Genomic DNA, 11006 nt, shown 5'->3' on the forward strand with positions numbered 1-11006 from the left:
GGTGTTTTTATTAGACCGATGGGAGGTCTCTCTCCCTCTCCTTTCTGTGTTGTAGTAATGAAAGTTACAGCACGTTCTCGCCCAGCCAAAGGTTGGCCCTGCCTAATGAAAACAGATGAAGCAGAGATAAAGTGTTTGCCGACATTAAGGGACTCATTTATCACCGTTAGCCCCCGAGCTATAGAACACCTTGGTCTGGAGCTCTCCTTTAACAGGCCCTGCCTCACAGCACCCTGGTGGCACGCTGCAGCCTTCCAGGCACATGAGCACCACCATCTTTACCTCTTTCTCCCTTTCATTCGTTGCAGATTTTGCATTGCTGTAACAGATAATATCATTGCTTACATCTTAATGTGTTTATTGTCTCATCCACAGTCTATAAATTAAAGTGAGGTTTTAGCTGTAAAAAAAAAGGAAAAAGGAACCTTTATCAATATGAAAGGATTTGGCAGTCCTTGCGGAACTCCATCACTGCGCCCTCAGTGTTGACCCATGTGGGATCAACAGCCATCCGAAGCAGAATCTCTTCTGTTGAAGGGCCATGTTCTCATCTAGCTGCTCATCTTGCCTGTGTAATAATGAATCTTTTCGGCTGTGTTTAAAGCTGCTTAATTAAGTTCAAAGCAGCGCTCGGGGCACTGTGCGCCTGCTCATTTGACCTCCCTATGAGTGGAAGTGTTGATTAGGAAGTGAAGAGACATGCAGGCACTGCAGGGGATGGCTATTGATTGAAAGGATAGAAAACCTAATTTGGATTTTGTGATTGGAACATCACTGTACACGGGGGCTGTTTTTCTTCATTTGGTGAATAACAATAACTCCATTCCTGCGCTGACAGTTTGGTGAAATTGTCAACCAAGTGAAGAATTTCTGTGATAAGACTAAACGTTGGAGTTTTCCCTCATCCCAATAATAGCCCTTCACCCCGGCCCGAGCTGTCTGCACAATGTCGACCTTTCGACACCACCTCGCGAAAGTTGGCCGCTGTCGATCGATAGCGTGTTAGCTTTTTGTTTGAAGGTTCAGGCTGCCTTGGCTTTATTACAGCTGCTGAGAGTCATGGGGGAGTCGTGCACGGCTTTGTGAGAGAGGAGCTCCCTCTTGTTTGCCAAAAGTGTAATCCTGCCGTGACCTGCCGTGACCCTGCCCTGAGAGGAAAGCTGCTTAGACAGAAGTGCGTGTCTGTGGGAGCTCCAAGCTGCCTGGCCGCTCTCTCTGTCTCTCTTTTTCTCTCTATTTTATTCACTATATATACCTCACGCTCATTTTTCCAACTTTATACCTCCATATACGTCTTTCTATCACACAAAATCTGTCCTTTTGCCTCTTTTGTCCCCTCACTCAACACTGCCCTTTTCCTGCCCAAAAGAATGAGGAGGTAAACAGGACCACCTCATTCTTCTGTGCCCTTTCATTTTTCCTTCTTTAACAGCAAACTCCATGCACGCCTCGCTCTTCATCAATACCTTCAATGACCCCCTCCTCAACGCCCCTCATCCACCATCAAGGTTTTTACCCTGTCAAGGAGCCGAAGCTTTGCTAAGTGGAGACAGATCTCCTTTTTTTCTGCTCTAACAGGGAAAATAAACACACAAAGTCCTACCATAGACAGCCTTCAGTACGGGCTGCAGAGCAGAACCACGGGCACACGGGAAAGAGAAAATCAAGGAAGAAAATGACCTCTGGAATCGATTTGGCATGGGTTGAAGCCAGGCCTAAAACTGAGCAGAATAAGGCTCCGCTGAGGCTGCTTGTTGATTCATCTATTCATCTCCTGAAAAAAAAAAAATTAGGAGCCAAAATGAATTGGTGAATGTGAAATTCCATGATTATTTGCTCCTTAATAGTGTGTAGACGTCGTACAAGTCTGCACAGGCAGCTGGAAACGTGCTCAGTTTTACGCAGGCCAAAAAACAAAATGATGTTAAAAAGACAATCCACACCTGAGGTACAGCTGTGGGAGCAACACAGAGAGATGATCTGCACGCTCGTGTGGTGTGTCACTCACTCGCCGCCCTGAGCTGGGTTGGACACGCATGGTGGGACATGTATTTACATGCATGTTTGGTGCCCAGCCCAGGGGCATAGCATCACTGCCTGCCCGGCCCCCCGCTGCGCCCGTTCTCCGTTCTCTGGGGTGAGACATCACTCGGCGGGGGTCAGCAGCAATCTGATTCTGGAAGCACTACAGGGGGTGGTTTGGGGGAGGAATTACCGACCAAGTCCCTGGGCCTGGCATATCCAGACTTAGGGGCAGCCTGAATCAGCAGGGGGGGCAGATCATAGCCCCCTGCTGGGTGCTGCCTCAAATATAAAGCTACTGCTTGGCCACTCCAACTAGATGACAAACACATTATAGAAGAGAGGAAGAGGGGAGGGGGAGGAGGAGGAGGAGTACGGTAACGGGCAGAGGGAGAGCAGCTCTACTTAAGCATGATCATGCCTTTGAAATAGATAGGACACAAGCCAGCCAACTCCCCTGTTGTTAGGCTCTGCTGTTACCATGGCATTCTATGACAGTCACTCGCCATAGGTTATTGGTTTCTATGGGTAACAGTTGGCGCTGCACTTCATTCACATCTCCTGTGACACTGGGCCTAAAGATATTGCCCAATGATTCTCTGCAGCTCACAAGTGAAATCTCTGCGACTGAACTACAACAACATATTTATTTTGAAACATCTACGCATGCTCTATACATACATTCGTACATAAAATTTATTTTATTTTTAACATTTTCGCCTGTGAGATGCAATGATTTCAATGATTCAGGTCTGTGGAGATCTGAAGTGAGGAGATTTAGTTAGAGAGTGCTAGTAGAATAGCCCAAGGTCAAGCCCAAACTAATCAGGCTCCTCATTTCCCTGGATGGAGTAATGAAGTAGAACGCTGACCCCCGGCTGACCCTGGGAATCTGTAGCAGGGAAAACTGGCCTGGAGACCAATTAGACAAAAGTAAACGGAAATATTAAAACGGCAGTCATTTATTAATAAATACGAGCAGAGTCACCCATAAAAGCAACTTCAAAGCGCAAAAATGTGCCTTTATGTGAAAAGAAGGGTTTGATGTTTTACACCTACTGTCATGAAACGTTAAATATCGCAGGATAACAAGCTCCTTTTTTGTCTGTGTCCAAAAGATGATTTGTACCGAGGGTTGATTACAACCTGGTTAGCTCTCCTAATTATCTCATGCACTTGAGCTTTTAATGATTTCCATGATTCAATTATCCCTAACTGAATTCCTGTCTTCAATCAATTAAAGCCATAGCTGCACACTCATCCATCTTCCAATCAGTACACCGGGAATCCCTCCATCCATTCTCATTTGAGAAGAGAGTGGGTCAAACAAATTAGCAGAGATCGCATCCATCCATGTCTTTTCATCCTTTTTTCACATTTTCTAACCTTTTCTGTTACTTTTACTTTGTTACTCTTGTGTGGTGAGGGACTGTTTGGGATGAAGAGAGAAATGGCTGTATTGCGTGTCCTCACCATTTCTTTCAAAACGGCTGAGGTTTTACTATATAGAGAAACAATGCAGGTCGCCTGCTACCCCAATCCTTCATCTAAACAAATTACATTCTTCTCAATATAATGTATTTGGGCAGTGGCTGTTAAAAGCGGGTGCCTGGTCAAATGCTTGGCTTTGCTAGTCGAGAAACGTGGTATGGCTGCTGCCACATTCTCAAAGGAACACTCATGCAATCTTCACACTGGCTGCACTCCCTTGGATCCTCGGCAACACGCCCACCAAGTGTGAAGTCGATCGTATGAACGGTTCCACAGATATGCACACAGATCTGAGGTAGAGAGGCCGCCATATTGGAGAGGTGGCATTTGCAGTCCCCATATTGGAGAAGTTAATGATATGTTCCTTGTATGATATCTTATAACGTTTCTCATCTAAACAACCTCACACTAAGTGCTGCACACCCACCAAGTGTGTATTAGAGTGGATACACACAGACACACACACCCTCCTCAGTAGTTAGATTCTTCTGAAACCTTGAATAAATACAGTATAGTCTTTTTTCCGAAAACCCTCCTTTCTGCTAATTATTGTGATACCTGAGTGAGAGCGGCTCTTTTCATCCCTCACACTCACCCAAAGACACACACTTACAGACATCAACACACACACACAAACTCTCACATTTGAAGACAAACACACACAGTTTGGCACCATCTGCTGGAACCTTGAGAAATATTTAGCTTGAGATGGCATTTGTAATGTATAGGAAACAAAACTATTAGTGGATAAAAAGCCTGAATCTAAAACCCCAAATAGTTCCATTGGGAACAAACACGCACAAACATACTTACAAACATACTTCAAGACTCCTTAATAGCAAAGCGGTTATTTTTGACAGAAAAGCAAAGGCATGTTTGACAGATTAATGCAGCCTGTTCAGGCAGCCAAATTAGAGGAAGACGACGACGACGAAGCACAGAAATGGTTGCCAAGGTGCCCAGATAGTCATTTAACCCTCATTGGTTGAGAGGGAAGCCGAGGGCAGGGCAGCCTTTTCACATGCTGCTCTTTCCATCCCCATTATCTCCCCTGTCTCATCCCCACAACCACCAATATGGTTTCCTTGAAAGGGCCGAGCATTCTTTTAAATGTAAATACCAAATTGTGCTCTTTCTGCACAGACGCACAGGATGGAGCTGAAGATTGGGTTTGATGTCTTATCACTGCGGTGGCTTTCTCTTGAGCAAAACCGTTTAATGGCGGCGCCAACAGCAGAGCAGAGCATTAGGGGCGTTTTGGTCACATTTAACATCAGGGAAGATCAAACACAAAGACAGGCCTACTACACTGCAGCGGCCTTGTCTGAGCATCCAACTATGATGGACTCGGCAGCACAAACGTGGCCGCAAACTTCAATCTCATCACTCTCAGCAGTGTTCATCACGCTACTGAGTAGCTTAAGATGTCTTCATTCAGAGGACAGCCTCGGCTATATCTTTTCTCACAGCCCTTGCATTTCTTGGATGGCAGTGAGTTTGCATTCCCTGGCACAATTTTCAATAGAGCTCCCCCTGGAGTAGCCAGGGAATGGCTATCACAACAATTACACTGACAGCTCCTTTCTAAAGTGCACTTGATTTATTTGATTTAGCCAAGATTAATGGCCCTCCCTCCAAGCAGGCCTGGCTGAGATGTGCAGCAAAACATAGGCTTACTCCTACAGAAGCTCAGGTGGATGCTGGCACAGATAATGAAATTGTATCAGATGTATGCACATATGTACATATACTCACAAATTATACTTTATCATACTTGATCTCTCAATGCCTTAAGCCTGGTTTACCCCTGAATGGACAGATGTATTCCTCCCAGTCATAAAAAAAAAAAAAAGGAATACACTTTTATGGAAGTCCAGGGCTGCCAATATTTAAACTTAGCTAACATGATAGAGTCTAGGCTTAATTTCCCATATGTATGTGTATAGTGTAGATTTTTTTGCTCACTACAAAGTATAACACTGTCATGATTATAATGAAACGTGAACTGCACTTTCTCTTTTCAAATGTCAAAAACTAACTTAGATTATGTCCACAGTTTTTACTCATTTCTGATAAAAAATAAAATCTGAAATGTCTTTTTTTCCAGGGTAAATTCCTCAATGTCAGGATTCACCCAGACTCATTTTGTAAAATCTTAAGTCAACACCCAGGATCTGGGGATATATGAAGAAATGTTGCTTGTCAATATAGCTGATGAGAGCCTTGTAAACCAAAACTCTGAATAGGTATTTATTTAGAATTTATTCAATCATTATTGAATATTTTATGTATAATTTTTTTTTTCTGTAATATTGAAGAGATGCTTGAAAATAAAGAGAGAGTAGTCTGGTTTCTGTTTGGATTTGTGTTAATTTCCTATGCTGTCTTTGTGCGGTGTTGATTATTAGTTCATTTTGAACTTCTACAATATCAAGACAGTTAAATTTTATTCTGCAAACATATATGTTTTTTTTTTTTTCTTTGCTGTCTCACAACCAGGCATATAAATTGTATGTAGATACACATGTTCCCAGAGCCTGCTGCTAGAGAATGACACCTGCCCCTCCACTATGTGCCAGGAAACGCTACGTCTGGCTGGCCGGCCAACAGTTGCCAGGCCAGCGGTCCGGTACGGTCCAGTGCGGTTGGCACCGATGCCTGCCCATCTGCCCGAGTTGACACGTTTGCTCCCACACCACTCGTCCAGGAGGACGAAATGTGCTGCGGTGTCCTGGCAAAGCTTCCCGAAATGTCAACCTGGCGTGACAAACCCATGCCGGCCCCTTGGCCCTCACAGGCCTGGTAGTGTGGGGCCCTGCCCTGAATCAGTCAGGGAGCCAGGAACATGCCACGGTAACAACAACTGCTGATCGACTACCGGGGCGCTACCATCTTGTCCAGGGTGGATAGAGCTTGTTCGGTCGGGTAGAGGATGACTGTTCTCATTACTGGCCCTGAACCTCACAAACCTTGGCTATTCACTAGTTGATAGAGGGCAGCTGGACAGAAATTAGACATCATGAGCAGGAAATGCATTCAGGGAACACACTTGGACCCTTCGCTGCAACCATCCCATTCCATTAAAAATTGTTATGAATGAAACAATTTGTAACATGCCGTCTCTTCTTACAAGCCAAAAACAATGGACGAAGAAGACAAATAACATCCGGAACATATTTTCTGTTGTTTGAGCAGATGGTCTTGGAGGTGCTATGAGGGTCTGATGTTGGCTGACTCTGTCCTGCAGCCCCCTCAGGGCAGCAACTGTGAGCGGTCATTAACACGGAGATCAGGCCATGCCAGGAGAGAGAGAGAAGTCTAGCAGTAGTTAACAGCCACTATCCAGTTAAGTCCTCCTCCTCTGTGCTTAACAGGAACGACTACAACATTCCTACTGGTTGCCAAGTCTGTAAAAGCAAAACATCATGTAAAGACCTTTAGAAAAAAAAAGACAGTGTTTTGCAAGCACAAAGGAACAGAATGGGTAAAGGTGTATTTCTACTTCACTGCGCCTCATCGCTCACTTTTGCTGAATCTAAGGTTATGGCCAGGGCTGTCTGGCAGCTATCCATACACAGTGAATCATGGCATTTGTGTGTGTGTGCACATGTGCGTGTGTGTGCACAGAGGAGCTGTGGACAGGTATGACAGGCTGACCTCCACATGTTACCAGAGAGAGTGTGCGGCCCAGTGTTGCCTGTCATAACACGGGCTGCCTGGAGCCCCGGAGCACCAGCCTGACCAGGCCACTGGGCAGCCAGAAATAATAGAGACTGGCAAGAGGGCAATGAGAGGTCACACGGAGGGAGAGAGGAGGGACAGGAGGGGGACAGGGACATATGACAGAAGAACTGGTGGAAGGATGAAGGCCGAAGAGTGAGAGGGGGAAGAGAGCGAAGAGAAATTTACTGTAGTGAGGAGAGCGGTGAGGATAATGATGTGAGAGCAAGTGGGTCAATCAAGGACCAAAGAGAGGAAGATAAAAGAGTGAAGGTAGGGAAGGTGGCTGCTGTTCTCCCCTCAGATTACCTCCTCGAGCCTCTGAAGAGAGCTAAGAATTATGCGTAAGGGCAGTGAAGGTAGAGAAGAGAAAATCTGAGCTCTCAGTCTCTGTCTGACACCCTCAAACCAGAAAAATAAGCCTCAGTTTTAACAAGGGAGACCACCTCGCATCACTTCCCATTTGTTTTGAATCCCAGTTTATCTTTGCGAGTTTGATGGTGGAGCGTTCTCGAGGTGCAGCCACTGGCCTGCAGAGATGGAACAGCTGAATTCACTTAGACAGACTTGGCCAGCAATTAAAGTGCTGGATTAAGAGTGATTGCATTTTGTGTCCTGAGGAGGCGCTGCCTGCCATCTTGAGAGGTCTCATTAACATGGCTGCCATGGGCTGTGCTGAGCACTGCCATAGGCAGTTAAAAAATAATGGAGACATTATCAGCCTTAATGTCTTGTACCTGGAGTGGAGAAGATTTTATAATCACTATTGTGATGGGCCACAGGCTGCCAGTTGTGCGAAAGGGAAAGGTTGGATGAAGATAACCCTTTTTCTGACCAGACCCCTGTGTGTTTTTTGATCAGCCACTACACATGGGGAGCCTGAGCAGCTGGATTTCATTAATTGAGTGCTGGCAGCGTTCTGCTCTGGCGGCAGGGGTGAGTCACACTGGTGGGATTGGTCTCTCTCTCCCTGATATCATCTTCCAACCATAACTACAAATAATTATTCACTCAAATCCATTACCGGGGGTCAATCAAGTTCCCCAATCAGTTCTAAAGTCCAATTACTGGCGCCAAGGCTCTGTTTGCGCCTTCCTGCAGATGAAGGCCTGGCCTACAGGCTGCCAAGTAAATTACACATAGCAAACAGTGGAGTGTGCATGTGTAGGAGAGTGAGCCTCCTCAGGTGGGTAATAAAGCAGAGGTACATACTGGTCTCCCTGGGGCATTCTGACCGTACCATCTAGCAGACTTCACCAGGTTAAATAGAATTAGCCCATGCAATGAGACGCACTTCGAATACCAACCAGGTCTCATCACTCGACGGGCTAGAGAGCACGCAGCATGCACAGCGCAGCCTGGTATTAACATCCATCTCAGCAGTTGATATAATAAGACATGTCGCCATAAGGGTCTTCTTATAAAAAGGCTGTATAGTGACCCATCAGAGCAGCATAATGAGTGGGGTGTTACATCTGCAAATGTGCGCACACACTCAGGGCTTCGCTGCAGATCTCCAACCCCATTAACGTGTGGCTTCTTGTATCGTTTTGCAGCAGTCTTGAAAGTGAGCCCCGAGCCTGTAGGAAATGCTTCTCACACACTCATCTGTCACTACAGAGAGACAGCAGTGCAGCCAGCCGAGTCAGAGCGACCGGGTGGGCAACAAGGCAGGCAGGCAGGGTGTGTGTGTGTGTGTGTGTGTCATTGTGTGACAGGGGATGGATGGCTTGTATGTATGGACGAGATGTGTAGGAGGTGAGCACGACGGGTGTTCGTGTGTGTAAAAAGAGGGGAGGGTGGGTGAGTGTGTTGGTATGTGCTCGTGTGTGAGGAGCAGGGCAAACATAGCAGGGACGGGGTGAGGCTTTGTGGATCAGCAGCCCATGACCGGTTGTCACACTACACACACAGCTCCCAAATCAGCCTGGTAGGAGGGCCAGTCTGACATTTCCCTCAGTGTCAGGCTTCCCTCTTGCTCTGATCTAACCAGAAAACAAACCAAACTATAACACTGACACAACCAACAAGGGAAAAAAAAAAAACAGATGTTTGTCAGTGCTACGTTATGCTTGCTTTGTTTACTGACATTTCTAGCGGTCCCATTGTTCAGCGCTCATTCCAGACTTTGAGGTTTCGAAGGGGAAAAGCTGAGTTTTTGGGCTGCAATTACAACAGTATGAGGGTACTGTTTTGTTTTGTCCTGAGCCAGGAAAGCATTCTGACTTCAGACTGCTGACACAAAAGAAAGGCTGTCAATGTAAGCCCCAACATTAAACATGAAAAAACCTCATCAAAGAGCCAGTCTCTGTCCTCTGCTTACACTCATGAGATCCAGCGAAATGCTAAACATATGTGGATGGTCCCTGTGTTTAGGCTAAAATGGCCGAACACGATCCGGCAGCATTTGAGTTAATCTTCCTTAGTGAAACCGCATGGTGTTGTTTACACTGGAGACAACTGTGTGTGTACGTATATGCATGTGTGTGGAGTGTGTCCAGAGCTGCAGAACTCACTGTTCCCTTTTGCAAAGCCAGGGCAGTTACAGTGTGTATGCATTTGTGTCAGCATGATGGAGGAGAAGGGTGTTACTCAGACCTAATGAATCCATCTGCATTCAAGGGGCATTCTTCCTCTTGTACGCAGGCGGGAGCAAACGAGCAGCGACCTGGGAGTGCGTCCAGCGGTTGGGGGGCTCAGGCTTGGTATTTCCAAAGCAGACCAGCAAGGACAAGCTTGGATTAGTATTGAATTCACCAAATTCCCCCCCCCCCCTTTTTTTTTTTTTTTTTTTTAAAGAGAGGGTTGAGGTTGAAAGCCATACAGTCACACACTCAACCCTCCTGTTCTGTACTGTACTTAGCATTGCTACCTTCTGTTTTTCAGGGAGGATTGAGAATAGCTGAGGAGGGTTTGGCACCGAGGGCGAGGACTACAGTACAGCTTGTGCTCTGGGAGAGTGGCAGCTGCTGATGTCCTCACCTCTGAGTGACCTGGCACCCTAGGCAACCTCAATGAAGAATGGATGGAGGGCAGGAGGCGGGGGCGTTATGAAGGGGAGGGTGGCTGGCACCAAGGGCCGAGTCATTAGGATAATGAATCCAGAGCTCAGTGGAATTTGGGAGACCTCTAGTGGCTGAAGAAAGTACACACTTACACCCACAGGGGGTAGATATGCAGCATCATGAACACTATTCATACTTTATAATACCAAATCCAATCATTTCTGTCTGCTGCTGACCTTGAGAAAGTTAATCACACCTTTATTTCATCCCATTTGAATTTTTGTAACTCTTTTTAATCTGCATTAATTAAAAAAGGTGCCAAATTGTCTGTAGTTGGTACAAAACACAGCTGCTTGGCTTTTAACTGAAACCAAGACAAGAGAACAAATTACCCCCAATTTTATTTTGCCTCTCTTGGCTTCCTGTTACTTTGAGAATAAAGTTGAAGACTCTATTTATCTTATGATGCACTACGTGGACCGACTCCAAGTTATGTGCAGCGTTGTATTTAAAGGCCAGGAAGAGCAGGATGGCAACTTGATTACTTTACTGAATTTTATTGTGCCAGAACTTTAGAGAAAAAATATCTCCTTCCTCAGCCCTAAAGTGTCACATTTTCCAAGCACTGAACTCCTCAGCTGCTGGATGAAGAAAGGTCTGTACTGTATGTTGGAGCAGCAGCAAGTTTATATTTCTGCCATATTCAGTCCATATGTTCAACAGTGTACGATTAGGCCAGAAAAAGCTCTACTCACATTTCTTCAACTC

This window comes from Pempheris klunzingeri, chromosome 3 (assembly GCF_042242105.1).
Source record: "Pempheris klunzingeri isolate RE-2024b chromosome 3, fPemKlu1.hap1, whole genome shotgun sequence".
NCBI classification, from domain to species: Eukaryota; Metazoa; Chordata; class Actinopteri; order Acropomatiformes; family Pempheridae; genus Pempheris; species Pempheris klunzingeri.